Source organism: Ovis aries, chromosome 11 (assembly GCF_016772045.2).
Source record: "Ovis aries strain OAR_USU_Benz2616 breed Rambouillet chromosome 11, ARS-UI_Ramb_v3.0, whole genome shotgun sequence".
NCBI classification, from domain to species: Eukaryota; Metazoa; Chordata; class Mammalia; order Artiodactyla; family Bovidae; genus Ovis; species Ovis aries.
Window position 1 is genome coordinate 53854631 of NC_056064.1, and position 17909 is coordinate 53872539.

A 17909-nucleotide genomic window follows, 5' to 3' on the forward strand; every position below is an offset into this window, starting at 1 on the left:
TGTGTATGCATGCTAAGTCGCTTTCAGTCATGTCTGACTCTTTGCAAACCTACGGACTATAGCCCACCAGGTTACTCTGTCCATGGGATTCTCCAGGCAAGAGTACTGGAGTGGGTTGCCATGCCCTTCTCCAGGGGAATCTTCCTGACCTGGGAATCCAACCTGGGTGTCCTTCATTGCCAGTGGAGTCTTTATCGCAGAGCCACTGGGGAGGACCCGTAAATCAACAGTACTCAAAACAAACAAACAAACAAAAAAAAACTAGCGTTGACATGTACATACTACCATGAGGAAAAGAGCTAGTGGGAAGCTGCTACAAAGCACAGGAAGCTCAGCTCAGAGCTCTGTGATGACCTAGAGGGGTGGGATGGGGGTAGGGGAGGGAGGCTCAAGAGGGAGGGGATATATGTATCCATATGGCTGATTCACCTTGTTGAACAGCAGAAACTAACACAACATTGTTAATCAACCATACTGCAATTAAAAAACATTTTTTAAAGCACTGATGTCCCGACACGCTGTAACAAATGAACCTTGAAAACACTATGCTCAGTGAAGAAGCCGGACATGAAAGGCCACATATGGTACGAGTCCATTTAAATGAAATGCCCAGAAGAGGCAAATCCATTAAGACAGAGAGCAGACGGGGGCAGCCAGGGGCTGGGCCATCACGCCTATGGGACTTCCTTTTGGGGGATAAATAAGACTCTGATGCTGGGAAAGATTGACGGCAAAAGGAGAAGGGGGTGGCAGAGGATGAGATGGTTAGACAGTATCACTGACTCAATGGGCATGACTGTGAGCAAACTCTGGGAGAGAGTGGAGGACAGAGGAGCCTGGTATGCTGCAGTCCGTGGGGTCAGAGCAGACACGACTTAGCGACTGAACAACAACATTTTCTGAAACTAGATACAACATTGAGAATAAGCCCCACTGATGCACACGCTAAATGGGTGAATTGTACAGGGTGGGGATTCTATCTCAATGAGCTGTTATACGAAGACAGAAAAGTCGCTGCTGGTAGAGATGGATTGAAAAGAACCCACTGTGCCCAGGAGTGCCCACCAGCCAGCTGTACAGCTTGTGGACAGCTGAGGCCAGGACGCCCCTACTCAGGCCTAAGGTTCCTGTACCCCCTACCCCAGCCCCCAGGCTGTCCAGCTGCACAAGCAGCCCCGTCATCTCCCAGCGAGGACGTTCAGACCAGCGGGAGGAAACCTTGGCAGTGTCTCTCCACAGGCCTCCAATTTGAGCTCAGGCCTGCAACCCTAGTGGGCGAGCCCCTGCCCGCCCCCTTCACCACAGGGGCGCGTAGATCCGCCTTTTCTCAGGAACTGATGGGGAGGGGGTTGCTCTTAAATCGGGCGAGGAAGGGGTTCCAGCCTCTTCCATCCACATGCCTTCACAGGGGGCTCTAGGTCACAGCCCTGAGCCAGCACAAACTTCAGGCATCTGCTCCAAGGGACAAATTCCTCACCCCTACCCTGGGGTCTGTGTATCGCGGTCTGTGGCTGGCTGGGACCGGGACAGTGGGACGCACATCTGGCTGGAATGCAGCCACCAGAGAGGAGCCCGCAGAGGGTTTATACTGCATTGCAGTCCTGGGCGATCGCGAGCAGGGGCCCAACAGGCCTGCAACACCTAAGGGTCACTCTTCGCCGCCGCCCCTCCTTGTCTGTCCTGCCACCCTTCCTGCAGCCCCAAAACATCCCTGAAGATTCCACCCTCTCCGAGCACCAGCCTCCGCTGCTCGACATTGCTCCCAGCCAGAGGGGCACCCGTGTCACAGCCAGGGACACAGCCCAGGACCAAGCTCTCAGGGTAAAGCCGACTCAATGACCCTTATCCACCCCCCTGATCCTCTCCAGGGACACTGGCACAATCATCCCCACAGGCCTTGCTTAATCATCACCCACAGTGGCTGAGCAGAAAGCAAGGTGACCCATCTACGGACACCCACGAGACCACCCAACAGGAGCCAGCGTCACCAGGCAGATCCATGCAGAAGCTAGATGTTGGGGGTCATAGGGACCTGTCCCCCACATACTCTTCCTGCAGGAAATGCGCCCCCCCCCCCCGCCCTTAATGAAGCTGTCCTTCCCCTATCCCACCCTTGTCCAGGTGCTTCTTACAGTCATAGCCTCTTGCGTTCACTACGCACACATGTGCACCTTGGAGATGTAACTGTCCTAGAAAAGATGCCAACGAGCTGGAAGAATCACACTCTCTGACTTTAAACAGTATTATTGATACAAAGCTACAGGCATCAAAACAGTACGGTGCTGGAATAAAAACAGACACATAGATGAATGGAACAGATTATAAAGCCCAGATATAAATCCTTGCACTTATGGTCAATTAATCTATGACAAAGAAGGCATGCCTATACATGCCTATACAACAGGGTAAAGACAGTCTGTTCAATAAGTGGTGCTGGGAACACTGGACAGCTACATATAAAATAATGAAATTAGAACATTTTCTTATGCCATATACAAAAATCACTCAAAACAGATTAAAGGCCTAAAAGACCAGAAACCGTAAGACTCCTAGAGGAAAACATGGGCAGAACACTCTCTGATATAAATCCTAGCAATATTTTTTGGATTTGACCCCTAAAGTAAAGGAAATAAAGCAAAGGTAAATAAATGAGACCTAATCAAACTTAAAAACTTTTTCACAGTAAAGGAAATCATCAATAAAATGAAAAGATAATGCATTGAGCGGGAGAAAATATTTGCAAATGATACGACATACAAGGACAGGGAAACCTAGCGTGCTGCAGTCCATGGGGTTGCGAAGAATCAGACATGACTGAGCAACTGAACAACAAATGCTGTATAAGGGATTCATATCCAGCATATAGAAACAGCTCATACCGTTCAACAACCTGATTACAAAATGGGCAGAGGAACTGAACAGAAATTTTTCCAAAGAGGAGATGCAGATGGCCAACAGGCAGAGGAAAAGATGCTCAACTAATTATCAGGGAAATGCAAATCAAAATCACAAGGATATAGCACCTCACACGTGTCAGAATGGCTATCATCAAAAGGAATACCACAAATGCTGTGGCAAGGGTGTGCAGAAAAGGGAATCCTCACACACTGTTCATGGGAACGTAAATTGGTGTAGCCAGTGTAGAAAATGGTATGGAGATTTCTTGAAAAATTAAAAATAGAACTATCTTATGACCCAGCAACTCTACTTCTGGATATGTATCTGAAGAAAACCAAAAACACTACCTTGAAAAGATATATATGCCCTAATGTTCACAGCAGCATTGTTTGCAATTGTTGAGTTGTGGAAGCAACCTAAGTATCCATCAACAGATGAATGGATAAAGAAGACGTGGTACCCACACACACACAAGAATATTACTCAACCATTAAAAAAAAAAAAAGAAATTTTGCCATTGCGGCAAACATGGGTGGACTGGGAGGGCAGTATGCTGAGCGAAATAAGTCACACAGAGAAAGACACACACTGCATGGGATCACTAATACCTGGAATCTAAAAAATACAGCAAACTAGTGAATATAACAAAAAAGAAGCAGAGTCACAGATATAGGGAACAAACTAGCAGTTACCAGTGGGTAGAGGGAAGCGTGCAGGGGCAATAAAGGGGTGGGGGATAAAGAGGTACAAACTTCTATGTATAAAGTAAGCCAGAAGAATATATTGTACAATATAGGTAATATAGCCAATATTTTATAATAACTATAAATAGAGTATAATCTTTAAAAAGTGTGAATCACTATATTATACACTTACAACACATAATGTTGTCCATCACTTATACTTCAATTATAAAACATGATTAAAAACAATTAACAGTAGAAAAAGATCCTGGGGTCCCAGTGGACCAAGATCATAATAATGATACATTCAACCAACATTTATTGAGTACTTATTACGTAGTAACAAAAAGAAGACACTATATAGGCTTGAGGTCAGTCTGAATGGAAACTATGGTGCTACATAGGAACAAGAAGTTCATTTATTCAAATGTTCATCAGCCAAAACTTCCAGGCAGATTCATAGTAATCCCTTACAAGCAAGGAACCCAACCTGGCACAGGATTTTCGTGTTGCGTATCACAAACCTCTTTTAGAAGCTGGTAAAAGATAAGGAGTCTCTCCCTAAAATAAGTACACATGAGGACAGGCAACAAATTGTGAATAAATCTGGACAATTTGTGGGGTTCATCAAAGAACCCCGTAGCTTCCTTGATGAAACTAACTTGGTCTAACGAGAACTTGGAATTTAATCACTTTATTTCTGAATTGAACTTCTCAACATACAAAGATATTGTGGGTTCCATGGTCAGGAAAGGGTGGGAAGAGTTTTTTAAAAATGATCAGGGAATCCCATGGTGGTCCAGCGGTTAGGACTCAAGAGCTTCCACCGCAGGGACCCCGGGTTTGATCCCTGGTTGGGGAACTAGATCCCCAAAGCTACGAGGCATAGCCAAAATATGAAGGAAAAAAAAAAGATGAAAAAGAACAGTAAAAAAAAAAATCAGGGTGGGGGGGACTTCCCTGGTGGTACAGTGGATAAGAATTCGCCTGCCAATGCAGGGGACACGAGTTTGATCCCCGGTCCAGGAAGATTCCACGTGCCACAGAGTAACTAAGCCTGCACGCCTGCAGCTACTGAGCCTGTGCTCCACAACAAGAGAAACCACTGCAATGAGAAGCCCTTGCACCCACCGCAACTAGAGAATAGCCCCTGCTCGCCACACAAAAGAAAGCCCAAGTGCAGCAACCAAAACTGTTTGCGACCCCATGGGCTGCAGCCTGCCAGGCTCCTCTCTCTGTCCATGGGGATTCTCCAGGCAAGAACACTGGAGTGGGTAGCCTATCCCTTCTCCAGGGAATCTTCCCCAACCCAGGGGTCGAACCGGGGTCTTCTGCATTGCAGGCAGATTCTTTACCAGCTGAGCTACCGGGGAAGCCCAGAAGAAATAAATTAATTAAAAAAAAATTTTTTTTTTGATGATCAAAGGCAGGAAAAGAAGAAAAGGGCAGAGGTTATGAACAGCTGGTCTCCATCCCTGAGCCCAAGGAGAAAGCTGTGAGGGATGGGCAGGGAGATATGGGCTGTCACTCCCTGTGGGGCTCTGAAACAGAATCTTTTCCCATTTACCAGATTCCTCTTTTCCTTGTGTCCCCGTGAACCTACCCCAGCCACTACAAACTCCCCATAAATGTCACAGGGGAACTTCCTGTTCCCTTCTAAAGATGGAAACACTGAATACAAATGAGTGAATTTTGCAAATTTGTGCAGGCGGGGAATCAAGGCATGCATTTTTAAAGTGTACACGGCTCATCTAATTCAATAAGTAGTTCCAAATCGAATTACACTTCACACTTTGTACAGGGCAGGAAGCGTCTCCCCGAAGCCTGATGAGGAACTGGGAGGCCAGAAATCTGAGAGCCTGCCCTCTGGCCTGAAAGCCGGTTTAGAGATCCACACAAAGGCGAAGGAGTTTGCAAACGCCAGGAGTTGCATCTCTCTCCCCACTGGATCTTTCCCAAGAGGAGACTCAAAACAAAGTCACAGCTTTAGGGTTTCTGTGCAGGGACAGATTGGGTGGAAAGACTTCCCACGATCCCGCGCCCTTTGCAAGACCTGGGAGGGGACAGGGTAGGAACAGCCCCTGCTCCTTCCCGACTCTAGACTCTATTCATTCAGGGGCCCAGGGTGCCCCAAAGTCCGGCGGGGGGTGATTCCCTGCTTTTACTGCCCGCCCTTGTCTCTTGCCAAACCCTTTAAAGCAAACGTCTTCCCTTTTGTCCAGGAAAGAATCTCAAGAACCTCTTCACTTCTGCCAACACGGTTTCAATTGGCGTCGGTCGGTGGAGCCAGATTTGGACGGCATCCAACGCTCAGCCGGCACCCCCCCACCCCCTTTTGGAAGAGGCCCCCTCTGTTCTTTCATTTCCAGCCCGCCTCCTGCCCCCCTCCTCCAGCAGAGTTCCTCACCCGGGTTCAGCAGCCTATTGAGACATCAATCTTTGGTCAGAGCAGGCTCCAACCTGCACGGCGTCCTAGCCGCTTTCCTAAAACGCGGCCTGCAGAACTGAGTGCCGCCGAATCCGCGAGGCGGAGGAGGCCAGGGATGAGGCCTCCGACTTCCTGTGTCAAGGGATTTATCTTTCATTCCGTGTTCCGCCGCCCACACTCGCCTCGAAGGCTCAGGGAATGTGCCCCTGAGCCGCCTCCCACCCCAGGGAACCTTCCAGCAGGATAGACCCTGCCCCAAGGCAAACCCGGAATCCAGCCCGCCCACCGCGTCCAAGCGGTCAGCCACAGAGAGATTCCGTTAGTTCTTGGCAAGTGCTTGCAAAGCTAAAGAGAGAAAAGAGAAGAACTTCCCCTACAGATGGGTGGAAAGTGGCCATTTGTCACCGGGTGGAGTCCCCCGGCCCCCCTCTCCTATCAGCAGGACTGTCAGCAGACGCACACCAGAGCTCCATGTTGGGGAGGCTGGGGGCGCCCCCTCCCGCAACTGATGAGATCATGTAAAATAGCAAAAACTAGACAGGGTCCTCTGGGGTGCAAGAAAGCAGCCCCCTGCCAGGAGCTAAGTAGGAAAAGAGCTCCCCCGCTCCAAAGATACCAAGCAATTCTCTCATCAGATCATCTGCTCAGGCTCCGAGATGCTGCCTACTGAGGTCTCCCCCCCACACCCCCCAAAGGACCCCCTACCCACCCTGGTCCCTTCAGAGTGGCGGGGGCTGAAGGCACAGCCAGGGAGGGGGCCAAGCACGGAGGCGCAAGTTCCTAGGCCAGGAGCGGAAGCCTGACCAATGACCTCATAAGGAGGGAGGGCCCCCTCGTACCACTAGTTGCAGGGGCCTGGAAGGTTGTGGGGAAGGCGGGAGGGTCAGCAGCTCTGGACCTCCTTGAACCATGTCACCATCCGCTGGCAGCTCCAGCTCCGGGCTGATGTGATTCGAGGCAGCTGGCATCATGTCCCCCCTCCCCACCTCCAGCTTCTTCCTGCTCGGGAGGTCAGGGGGTCAGGAAGCAGTGCGCGCAGAGCCTGGGAACCCACACGGCCCCTCACACGGCTTGCTCCGTGTCCACTCAGCAGAGAGCCTGCCTAGACTGTGCCCACCTGCCCGCGGGGCTGCCTGGAGCCCTGCCTGCTGGAAAGGACCCCCTGCTCCCCACCCCACGCAGTGCCTAGCCTCTGTTCTCCCAAGGGAGCCCCTGGGCAGAGCGGATACGCCGGGGCAGGTCTGTGACATCTTGGGCCACACCATGAGCCACAGGTCAAATGCTCCCTGAAGTGAGATGGGGATGGTGAGGTCAGATATATACACGTACCCGTCAACCACAGGCTCACCCCAGAAAAAAGCAGTGTGTGTGGACAGCATGCCTCACTCCCTCGGGACACATGTGCAACACCCCTGAAACACTGCCCACGGGAGATGCTGGCCACGGGCAGGGTGCACAGACACGCCCGAGCCCCGTGTGGGTTGGACACTAGGCAGAGTCCCGCTTCCTGTGCCTCCTGCACACTGTGCATGATACGAAGCTTGGGTGCGCCACTGGATGGGGCCTCTGACCAGACGGGGCCGCCGGCCCTTTGAAGGGGTCACCCTCACCCCAACTTCTCTTCTGCGGCTCCTCCTCTGTCTCTCGGTTCTCCATCGCCTCGCTGGCTCCTCCTCCACCTATAGAACCAGTCTGGTCCCAACTGGACACTCTCCCCAGTGATCCTGCCCATCCTCTGAGCATCAGATGCCAACCTCTGTCCAGATTCATACACCAGTGCCAATCATGACTCAGCAGAGATGGCCCACTGTGCCAGGCCCCCTGCCCAGAGCTGGGTATCCTCAGCCCCTGCCCTAGTGAAGCCTGGATGCCTCCCACTGAACATGCCGCCAACTGAGCTCTGGACCCATCCGTGCCACCCGCCCCCATGAGTAACAGCATCTCCACCAATCCAGTTACTACAGCTGGAAACCCAGTGGCCAGCCTTGGTCCCTCCTTCCATTGGCCCACATCCAGTCATCCACCCCAAATCCTATCAATCTGAATCCAACACATCTGAAGGCAGTCTCCTGGCCTCCCACCACCTCCATGGCTCCCACAGGCCAAGCCATCCCCATTAAGTCCCCCACCCCACCGCAGGGTCCATCCTTCTCAAGGCACCAGGAAGGCCTGTTTAAAACATATTCATTGCATCGCTCCCCTGGCTTGAAAGCTTGACTGGGTCCCCCTACACCTGGGATAACACAAGAACCCCGAGCCCCAGAATCCTACAGCTAGGACCCTGTTCCATCCCAGACTCCCTGTGTAACCCTGAGCAAGTAACTTAATCTCTCAATGCCTCAGGTTTCTGATGGGTAATACGAGATAATACCTGCCTTGTAAGAGTTCTGTGAGGACCAAACGAGATATTAACAAAGCACAGACTGGAGCCTGGCACAGCCAATGCACAGAGCATGTGTTAATAAAATAGAAGCCCATGCCCGGCTCTCCAGTTTCGGCACGCACACCATCTCCCTGGCTCCTTTCCTCTCCTCAAACAAGGCTCCCCAGAGAGGTCCTCCCTTGGCCCTGCTCCGGGGGACTCCCAGTGTCCCGTGGTTCTCCTCCCAAGTGCCCCTGCACACAGCCTGCAATTGCAAAGTCTGTCTCCTCTGTTCACAATCCCACAGCCCAGTACATAAGATGTCAAATGAGTGAATGAAAGGCCAGCTCGCTGCCTGCAGCCCTCCTCTCTTCCCAGAGCATCGCGGGGCCGCTGCTCCCGGGTCGGTGCAGGCGGCCCCTCCGCGAGGCTCCCGCGGTGCTGGCCTGCATCCTTTCCCACGGGCTTCCCGGGCGTCCCTCCGCTCAGCCTTCCTCGTGTGCCAGCATGTGAACGAGATGTGAACGATTTCCGGTTTCCATCTCCCTTCTGGAACCACAAAGCATCTCGGCGGAAGGATGGATGCACTTCCTGGGACTGCTCCTGCCCATTCAGGAAGTTCTGTTCAGGAAACCATCAGTGGGGGCATGGAGGTGCCCACAGAGGAGAGGAGACTGGGCGGCCCCTAATCCCTACCCGCTTCCTGGTGCGTGCGTCCTAAGCTGCTTCAGTTGTGTTCGACTCTTTGCCACCCTATGGACTGGGGCCCGCCAGGCTCCTCTGTCCATGGGACTCTCCAGGCAAGAATACTGGAGTGAGTTGCCATGCCCTCCCCCAGGGGATCTTCCTGACCCAGGGATCAAACCCGTGTCTCTTACATCTCCTGCCTTAGTAGGTGGGCCCTTTACCGCTAGTGCCACCTGGGGCCTCAGGGCACGTGAGGCCTCCTCTCCCTGAAGCTTGGGCAGAGCAGGCAGGGGTGCTGAAGGGGCGGGCGTGGGGAGGGGGGCCCTCAGGTCTGAACACCTGGGCCCACCCGGGGCTCTGTCTGACCCCTGAAACCTCAGCCACACCGCTCTCCACACTGCAGCTGACCTGGCCAGTGCCACGGCGAGGAGTGGGTCCCCTACGTGCAGTGGCCGGGCCACCAGGCACTAGGCATCCATTAATTTGCTGTCCAGCAGTTAAAGGTAACACAGCATCAGCCTAAACTTAAGAGCGATTGGGTCAGCTGGCGAGGGATTAATCGCAAGACCAGCAGGGCCTCTGCAGAAGGCCCCTAGAGCACTCAGTCCTCAGGAGCTTGGCCAGGAACACAAGAGGCCGGGCCGGGCCATCAGAGGAGAGCTGACCGCCATCCGGGCTGGCCTGCGCACAGCACTTTACAGTTTACAGAGCGCTCAGACTTGCTTTATCGTATCCGATCCTCGCCTTCACATCCTTCCTTAGACTCTACATTTCCTGCCATAATTAGCTGACACTTTTGAAATCAGACCAAAATAACAAGAGCTATAGTAACAACACGTTCTCCTACAAGTTGAGATGAAAGTTAAAGGAAGGGGCTCGCCGGTCCCCAGGGCCTCCCCCACTTCCTGGGACCCAGCAGATCCCCCCAACCCACCCCCTACACCCTCCGCACGCGGTGGAGACCTACTGTGGACCGGGAATGTCCGGCGTCCTCCAACCGATCGACCTGTGCCTCTGAAGGAGCTTCGCCTCAGTCAGCACAGGACCTGGAGGCGCCCCCAGCCCCCGAGGGTGGTAGCCTGTCCCCTCCCAGGTCTCCCCAACCGGCGGCTGCGGGAAGGAGCCACATTCATATGGTAATTTCTGCTTGTGAACTGCCGAGGAGCAGAGGGAGGGCGGGGAGGACAGGGAGGAGGGAGGAAGCTGGACCGCCCCGCTGCCTTCCCGGGACGCGCCGGTGGGGCCCTCCCCGGCGCGCTCCCAGGCTCGATGCTCAGAGTGGACCCAGCAGGCGCCCAGACGTGAGCTTGTGCGGTGGCTTAGAGAGACACGCAACATGCATTCGTCCCGCAGCTTAACTTTTCTGCCTGTGATGCACACAACCGTCCAGAAAGGGTGTAGCTTGTTGCTCCTGCAGATTCTGAGGGGAACAGCAGTCACCCTCACACTCTCCCTGGACCCCAGAGGCCGACCTCCCCTAAGCCCTGCATTTCCACCCTCCCAGGAAGGAAACACCTCCCCTCCCGCCAGGAATGGAGATGGGGGTGCATCCTCGTCCCCAGTGGGAAGGTACTCCAACCCCGCCCACTCCTTCCACCCACTTCCTCTTTCGCCGCCCCTACTTCACTGTCACGTGTCCCCCTGTCTTGCCTGGAGAGGACACACAAGCCTTCCTTCTCCCCTTCCTGCCTTGTCCTGGGCCCTGTGCAGGCCAAGGAAACCAGAAGTCAGGAGCAGGACCCAACAGGCTCCTCTGCGCCTTGATCCCACCCCCAACTCCTCCCTGCATTAACTCCTCATTGATTCATCCTGTTCCGCAAAGCTTGGCCCTGGACTCACAGTGAAACCAAAGAACCCCCAGCCAATTGCACAGAGACACAGATTCAAGACTTGACACACAGTGCTCACAGCCACTGGGAGTGGGGCCCAAGAGACCAACAGTGCACCCCTAACTGGGTGCTGGTGAGCCAAGTGTTCCAAACTGACTGTGCAGGTCCCCGAGAGAAATGAAAACACATGTGCCCACCCAAACCTGGGCCCCGGTGTTCACTGTGGCACGATTCACATGAGCTATAAAGTGGACACAGCCCAAATAAATGCCCATCAGCCCACGAATGGATAAATGCAATGCGATGCAACTGTTAAAGTGGAATACTGTGCAGTCATAAATAGGAATGGAGCAGGGACACATCACGTGTGGACGAACCCTGAAAACATTACACCAAGTGAAAGACGCCAGATACAAAAGGCCACCCGCTAAAAGAAAAAAAGGAAGCAATCACGACATGATTCTACTGATAGAAGTTACTAGGATAGGCAAATTCGCAGACAGCAGGCAGATTCGCGGCTGCCAGGCGCTGAAAATGACCAGTAATGGACTTAAGATCTCTGAGGGGTGGTGATAAAAATATTCTGGAATTGATGATGATGGTAACTTTGTAAGTATACGGGAACCCACTGAATTGTACACAATAAAAGGGTGCATTTTCTGGAATGTGGATTAATATCTCCATAAAGCTATTAACAACAAGAAGGCCAATGATTGTGGTCCCCAGGGAACAAACCAGAACAACAATGGTGTCCTCTTGTCCACAGCTGGCCCCCCCATCCCCCGCACCAATCCAGCCTGCACGCCCCTCCCCACTTTCCATTCAGCAGCCTGTGTGTGTATGTGTGTGTGTGGGGGGGGGGGGGGGTGATTCTGGTGACTTCTCCACCTGCGCGGCCCGCTCCTCACACCACCAGTGCTCATAAGGACTCAACATGAACTTTTCAGAAGGGGCCTCAGCATCACGGGCTAGAACCTGTCAAGTCATAGAATGACCCAGGAGCAAGCCCTGTTTACTACGAAGGAAGCCTCAGCCTGAAAGGAGGGGGATGGGGCAGCAAAGGCAGCCAGTCAGCAATCAGAAAGGCTGAACGTGGCTCATCCCGGATCTCTGCACAGGAGGGACAAGAGGTGAAAACCTTTGCTACCCAGGACACCCACTCAGACGCCCTCCATGTGCCTGAACCAGTGGGATGCAGCCACCGTGGGCCAGCGCCCAGCTGCACCCCGCCACCACCCACCTGACCAGCCAGGTGCTGAGGCTGGTCGGAGTCCTGAGTGCTAGCTTGTCCGGAGGAAATGACTGCAGAGCTGCTGGGGGCGCACCGCCAGATTTCCCGGGCCCACCCCAAATCCGTTAGAGGCCCAGGTCCTCCCTCCACCCGTCCCAAACCCTCAGGATGCCAAGCAAGCCACAAGAGAGAACTGAGTGACGCCCCACTTTTACGAGGTGGTGCAGGCCTCAGAGAGGGAGGAGCCCCCAGGTTTCTCAAGGTTTAATTATAACTTTAGCACTCGGGTTTCGGGGTGCCCCGTGGTGTGAATCAGCTCTTTACTTCCAGCCATCCTCGCGGAGCCCCACAGTGAGCTGTGGGGGGAGCCCATAGAGAGGCCTCTGGCCTCAACTGTACCTATCCCACAAAACCTGAGGACCAACTCCCCCACCCCTGACTCACACGTCTCCCCACAAGCCAGTGAACTGGCAGCAGGCTGAATGCAGAAACTGAGGTGCACACTGGGGTCACCCGCCCATCTCTCCGTGGCCCATGAGGGGCCTGGCCCCCAGGCACTGTGGCACCTCTTCAGGAGATGGCTCCCCCCTCCCAAAGCGTTGCTGGATGGATACACGAAGGAGTAAAAGAGTGGGGGGGACAGAGGCGGCTGCTGGCACACAGACAGGGGCCCAGGAGCCTCAGGGAGACAGGACTGGGCCGTCCGGTTCCACGGTGGGCCCCGGAGGAAGCTGGGGAGGCAGCCAAGAGTTTGGAAAGACAGAAAAGCACAGCTGAGCAGCTCTGCAGCAGGCAGGCAGGAAGCAGGCATCTGCGGAGGGGCTGCTGTGTGGGGGTGGTCCTCACAGAGGTGAGCCATGTGAGAAGCAGCTGCCACATGGACACGGGCCGCCCCCCCCCCCCACCTCCTGAGCCCTCTCCTCTGCCTGACTGCTACTCACCATCGCACCCCAGCCCTGGAGGGTGGCCGTGGAGGCCAAGGGGACACCAAGGCGCCTTCCTACCTGCCCTCAGCACCTCCTGGGCAGTGGGTGACACGCGGAGGACCTTCTGTTTTCCCACTTTTTCAACAACTGCACTTAAACCAAGGGAACACAGCTGCCTCTTAAAACGTTCTCCTTCCCGTGAGGAGCAGTCTGGGAGGATGGCATTTCGTCACGGACCCGTCCCAACTCACCTCGCTTCAGTGCCCACCTCGGTCACGTGGGGAGGGAGGCAGGCAGCCCCCCAGCTGGTGATGAAGGTCCCGTGACACTCCTGGACGTGGAGACTGGGGGCCCCAGGCACCCGGCCCCGAGGAGCCTGTGGTTGGGAGCCGGCGCCAGTTGTGGGGCTCCTGGCCTGGTGGGCTGACTGTAAAACCACTGGGGTGACTGAAGGGATGTCAGCGGAGCGTGTGGTTTGCAGAGTGGCCCCAGGACTTCTCCTCTGCCGGGGGGCTGTGCATAACACCCTCCACCACTCTCTGCCCCCCACCAGCCCCCCACCAGCCCCCAAATGAAAATCGAGAAGGATTCTCACTCCAACTCAACGGGGCTGCTGTCCACCTGTTGTTCGTCTCCGGGGCCCACAACTGACCCCAGCAACTGGCAGCTCTTCCTTGGTCCCGGGCAGCAGAGAAACAAAAGACTGGGGTCCTGTCCTCACTTCCCAACAGCTCCCACAGCACCCGAGTGTGGAGGCAGGGCCAGGGTCATCTGATCCAGCCCCCTGCCTCAGGAAAATGTATTCAAATCACCAAAGAAATGCTGCTCTTCCGTCCTTTCTCTTAAAAAAAAAAAAAAAGGGGGGGGGGCCAAGGAGCGCTCATGAAAAGAGAGCAAAACAAATGTCTGTTCTTACAAGGCTCTCTGAAGCTCGTCTCATCTCACAGGAACCACAGAGCGTTTGAATAAAGATGAAACACTGCGATCACGTGGTACTGCTCACGCCTCCACTGAGAAACAACAGGAGTGTCCAGGCCTCCACAAAGACCGAGAAGGCTCAACCCAACACAGGGGCACGGTCCAGGGCAAGACACACAGGCAGGACACAGACATCCTCACCTGGCGTGGAGAGAGGGAGACTCATTTTCTTGCCCCGGGAAAGGGAAAACCTTATCTGCTTTCAGAGGCCTTGGCGACAGGCCTGGGAGATAAGAGATAAGGGTGTGGGAGGCGGGAGGAGCTGTGTGCGCATTCCACTAGGGACACCAGCAAGGACGCTTGTTGGAGTGATCACCTCACTGGGCACTCAGTGCCTGGCACACGCAGGGCAGGACAGGGCCAGGGGTCCCCCTCCAGGGCACATGGCTCTGGAGGGCCCTGTGGCACGCATGCCAGAAGCAAAGAAACAGAGGATGGAGCGAGCACCCCTCCTCCACGAAGGCTCCGTGGGGGTCAGGGTGGGCAACTGAACCCCAACCTGGAGCCTCTGAGAACAGCCAGGATGCTCTGGAGTTGACATCTTATGGGGTGGGTGCTGTCCCACCCCACCCCGCGCCAGCTTCAGCAGAGCAACAAGAAATGGGGTGCTTCTGCTATGATCTAGCTACTAACCCTGGTTAAAGAGTTTATTTACGCTGGAATGGCCGGGAAGGGAGAGGAAGCAAACTGGTTCATCTTCCCTCTTTCGGGCCCTTTGCTTTGAGCTGCCCTTCCCCTGCCACCAAGGGCCAGCCATGCAGCCCACATGGGTGGGTGGGATGATGCAGCTCAGCTCCTGTGGGGGACAAGTGAGCCCAGGTGAGGCCAAGTGGCCGCTCAGGCCCCTGCAGAGGTGGAATCAGAGCTCCCCAGGCCTCTCAGCAGTAAGCCCTTCTCCGCCTGATCTCAGTAGTAATAAAAGAGAGTGGCAAGTTAGAACCCCACCCCACCCCCACACCCCAGGGCCAGATGTTCCACCTACCGCTCTGCGAGCCCCAGTACAGGGCACATGGGGAGCCTGCTGGGAGGTGGGCAGGCTGGAGGGCCCACCAGGTGGGGCAAGGCGCCCTCCCGGCTGTGGATCAGACCCGCACCTTTGCTGGCCACCCCCCTAGGCTCCACAGCCAACAGGCTCACCTGCAGAGCTGGCTGACTGGCCGCCACCTCGGAGGCGCTCCTGGGAAGGCGTCAGGAGGCTCCACTGAGCTGCTAAGAACAGGTCCCTACCTGTCCCAGGAACCAGGCTGGTACTCAACAAACAAACCCAAGCCTGGTGCTGGCAGGCAGAAGTCTGGGAGGGGAGTCCCGGCCAAGGGCTATGACGCCTGCTGGAAGCATCTTCCTCAAGACCCTGGCTGAGGGGAGCTGGGACCCCAGCTCCAATCCCTGAAGCATCTATGGCCTAAGCCAAGGTTGGGGGCGAGCAAGAAGAGGGATGAGGCTGGCACAGCAGGTGTGGAAGGCTGACCGCCACTGCCGAGGGCCCCGGCCAGGGGCTCAGGGGGCCAGCAAGCGTCTGTCCTCACCCTCACAGGGCGAAATAAAGTCCTGCTTCCTACACACCCGGCCAATGGGAGAGACAGGGAGCCCAGAGCCATCGGCAATCTGGGAAAGGCCCAGGAGTGAGCCGTGCGGGGGGTGGGGTGGGGGTGGTGGCGGTGACGGGCGTCCTAAGAGACCTCTGACACCACGGGAAGCCAGTGCCGCTCCATGCTGCTGAGGGGGTGCTCGCCTTCTGCCGAATGCATCTCAGCCCTAGGACGCCACCCTCCTGCAAAGCTGCCCTATCTGACGAGAGAACCGTTCAGGCTGGTGGTGACACAGCAGGAAGTGGGGAGAGCACAGGGTGGCTGCGGACGCAGGCAGGGGGTGGAGCAGTGTCAGCCCCAGGATCCTGGTTGTCTTAAGGGGTTCAGGGCTCCTGGGATGAAAGCCCTGGTGAATCCGAGGCCTGGGATGATGGACCCGGCACTCAGGAAACAATGCCATGGGCCCCCTCAAGGCTTGGTGTTGGTGGGGGCCAATGACAGCAGGGGCTGTTGTTCTGCCTCCTGGCAGCCCCCTTCCCAGGAGAACAGGGCTCTGCCTCCTCAAGGACAGAATGCCCGGTCCCCCCCCCCCCACCACACACACAGCAAGTCCCCCCCATGCGCCAGTCACTCCTGTCACAGTGCCAGCCTCGAGGAGCAGAGCCTGTCGGAAACACAGACCCAAACCAGCGGACTCAACGGTCCTGCAGGTGTCACAACCCGGACATGATGGGAGGCGGGCAGCAGGGATGCCCAGGAGGGGTGGGTGAGGGTCAGTGACCACACAGGTCCCCTGAGATGGGCGTACAGAGAGGTCGGCCACAGAAGAGGCCTCCTTTCCCAGCCACGTCCTAACCCAGAGAAGACCCGAGAGAAGTCAGGTGGGCATGACCCCTTTCCAAAGAAACCTCACGTGGATACCAGCTTCCCGCTCCCAAATGGTCAAACAAACTTGTTCTTCTTTCTAGTTCCTGAAAAGGAGTCTATGGGTTGCCAAAGAGAAATGACATTTATGTAAACACCCATGCAGGCCCTAAGTCTGAAGGCAAAACAACAATGAAGGAAGGGTGGGAAGCATACCATTATGAAAAAAGGGGCCTTTTTCTCGCTTCTCCCCAGCAGGACTTTCCAAAGCGGGATCCCAACAGAATCCCAACCAGGGCGCTGTCCCCATGGACAGAAACCCACTGCATGGACCAGAAACGTGCCATATAGACTGCTTCTGGGTGGCACATTTTTCTCCAGAAAAGGAATCTCAAACTTCTCTTTGGTGAGCAGAGATGCTTCCCGAAACCTCGGACAAAAATGCAGCAGAGTTCATGGCGGAGGAGAGAGAGGGAGACGAGAATGAAGAGCAGCAGCCTGGGCGTCCAGTCGACCCCCAGGGGACGTGGGGGATGAAGTTTCAGAGCAGATGGCCCTGCCTGCGCAGCACCTCACACCCCTGCTCCTCGTCTGGGTGCCTGAGAGGACGTGCTGGCCCAGCTACGGGACTGGAGTCCGGGGGGCTACGGGAGCAGGGTCCCAACTTCTTTCAGCTAGAAAAGCCCTTTGGAAGACACATCCTGGAGATGCTGCTCCCCGGCAGGGCATGGCGAGGCAGACACCTCCCCATCCTCTAGCAAAGCACATACATGCCAGCACCCCATCCCACCACCCTCTACTGGCCCCTCCCCAATCCGCTCCCAGAAACATCGAGAGCGTCCCAAACACCTCCCAGGAATCCAGACAAGCTGCAGCACAAACTCCCCGTGAACACAATTCTGTCCGCGAGGTCTCCAATTCGGGCATTTCTAAGCGCCTGTTGAAACTAACCTCCAGCCGGTCCTCCGCTAACCCGCCTACCCCTAACGGCTGACAATCTGGATGGGACGGTTTGAAGCAGCAGCGGTGGCCCACCAGCATCTCCTCCCGGCCCTCCAGGAATATCAGGGAAGCCCCCTTGCGATAGGGAAATGGGCTCCAAGAAACTGCTGGCTGAGGCGGACTTAACCACTCGGGTAGCCGGCCAAATATTTACAAAGCCTCGGCTGTGACACACAAAGCCGTACTCTTCTGCTCCGCGGCCGAAAATTTGGGCCCCGCGTGGAGGACCGAGCTCCCGCCGCCCCGCTCCTGGGGCCAGGGGGGCTGTCCCGCCGGCTGTGGGGGGCGGGGGGTGGCCGGGCCTGGAGGGGCTCCGGGGAGGCGCCGTTCCCGCTCAGCCCTGGGGCGCGGGGGAGGGGGGCTTCCCGGCGGCCAGACCACCTGAGAGCCCCCCGCGAGCCGAGCGAGGCTGGAGGGAACAAAGGGAGCGCGGACTCACCCAGCAGCTGAGTCGGGCTGCGCCGGCCGCCTGCGCGCGCGGCCCGCCCACCG

The 17909-nt window shown here is 55.6% G+C and overlaps 1 protein-coding gene across 15 annotated transcripts in view; it reads right to left on the reverse strand.

Annotated features, from left to right (window-relative positions):
- SEPTIN9 (septin 9) overlaps positions 1 to 17909 on the reverse strand; it is a 180536-nt gene that overhangs the window by 18405 nt on the left and 144222 nt on the right. Inside the window, exon 1 of one of the 15 annotated variants that reach the window (XM_027974160.2) lies at positions 17857 to 17890. The exons of 8 other annotated variants lie outside the window; for them this stretch is intronic. The gene's annotated coding sequence lies outside the window, so the exon portion shown is untranslated. Of the gene's footprint in view, positions 1 to 5988; positions 6133 to 10025; positions 13983 to 17856; positions 17891 to 17909 lie in introns of those variants that run through there. 6 more of the 15 variants (XM_042256303.1, XM_027974163.2, XM_027974159.3 and 3 more) reach the window with 6 other exon arrangements.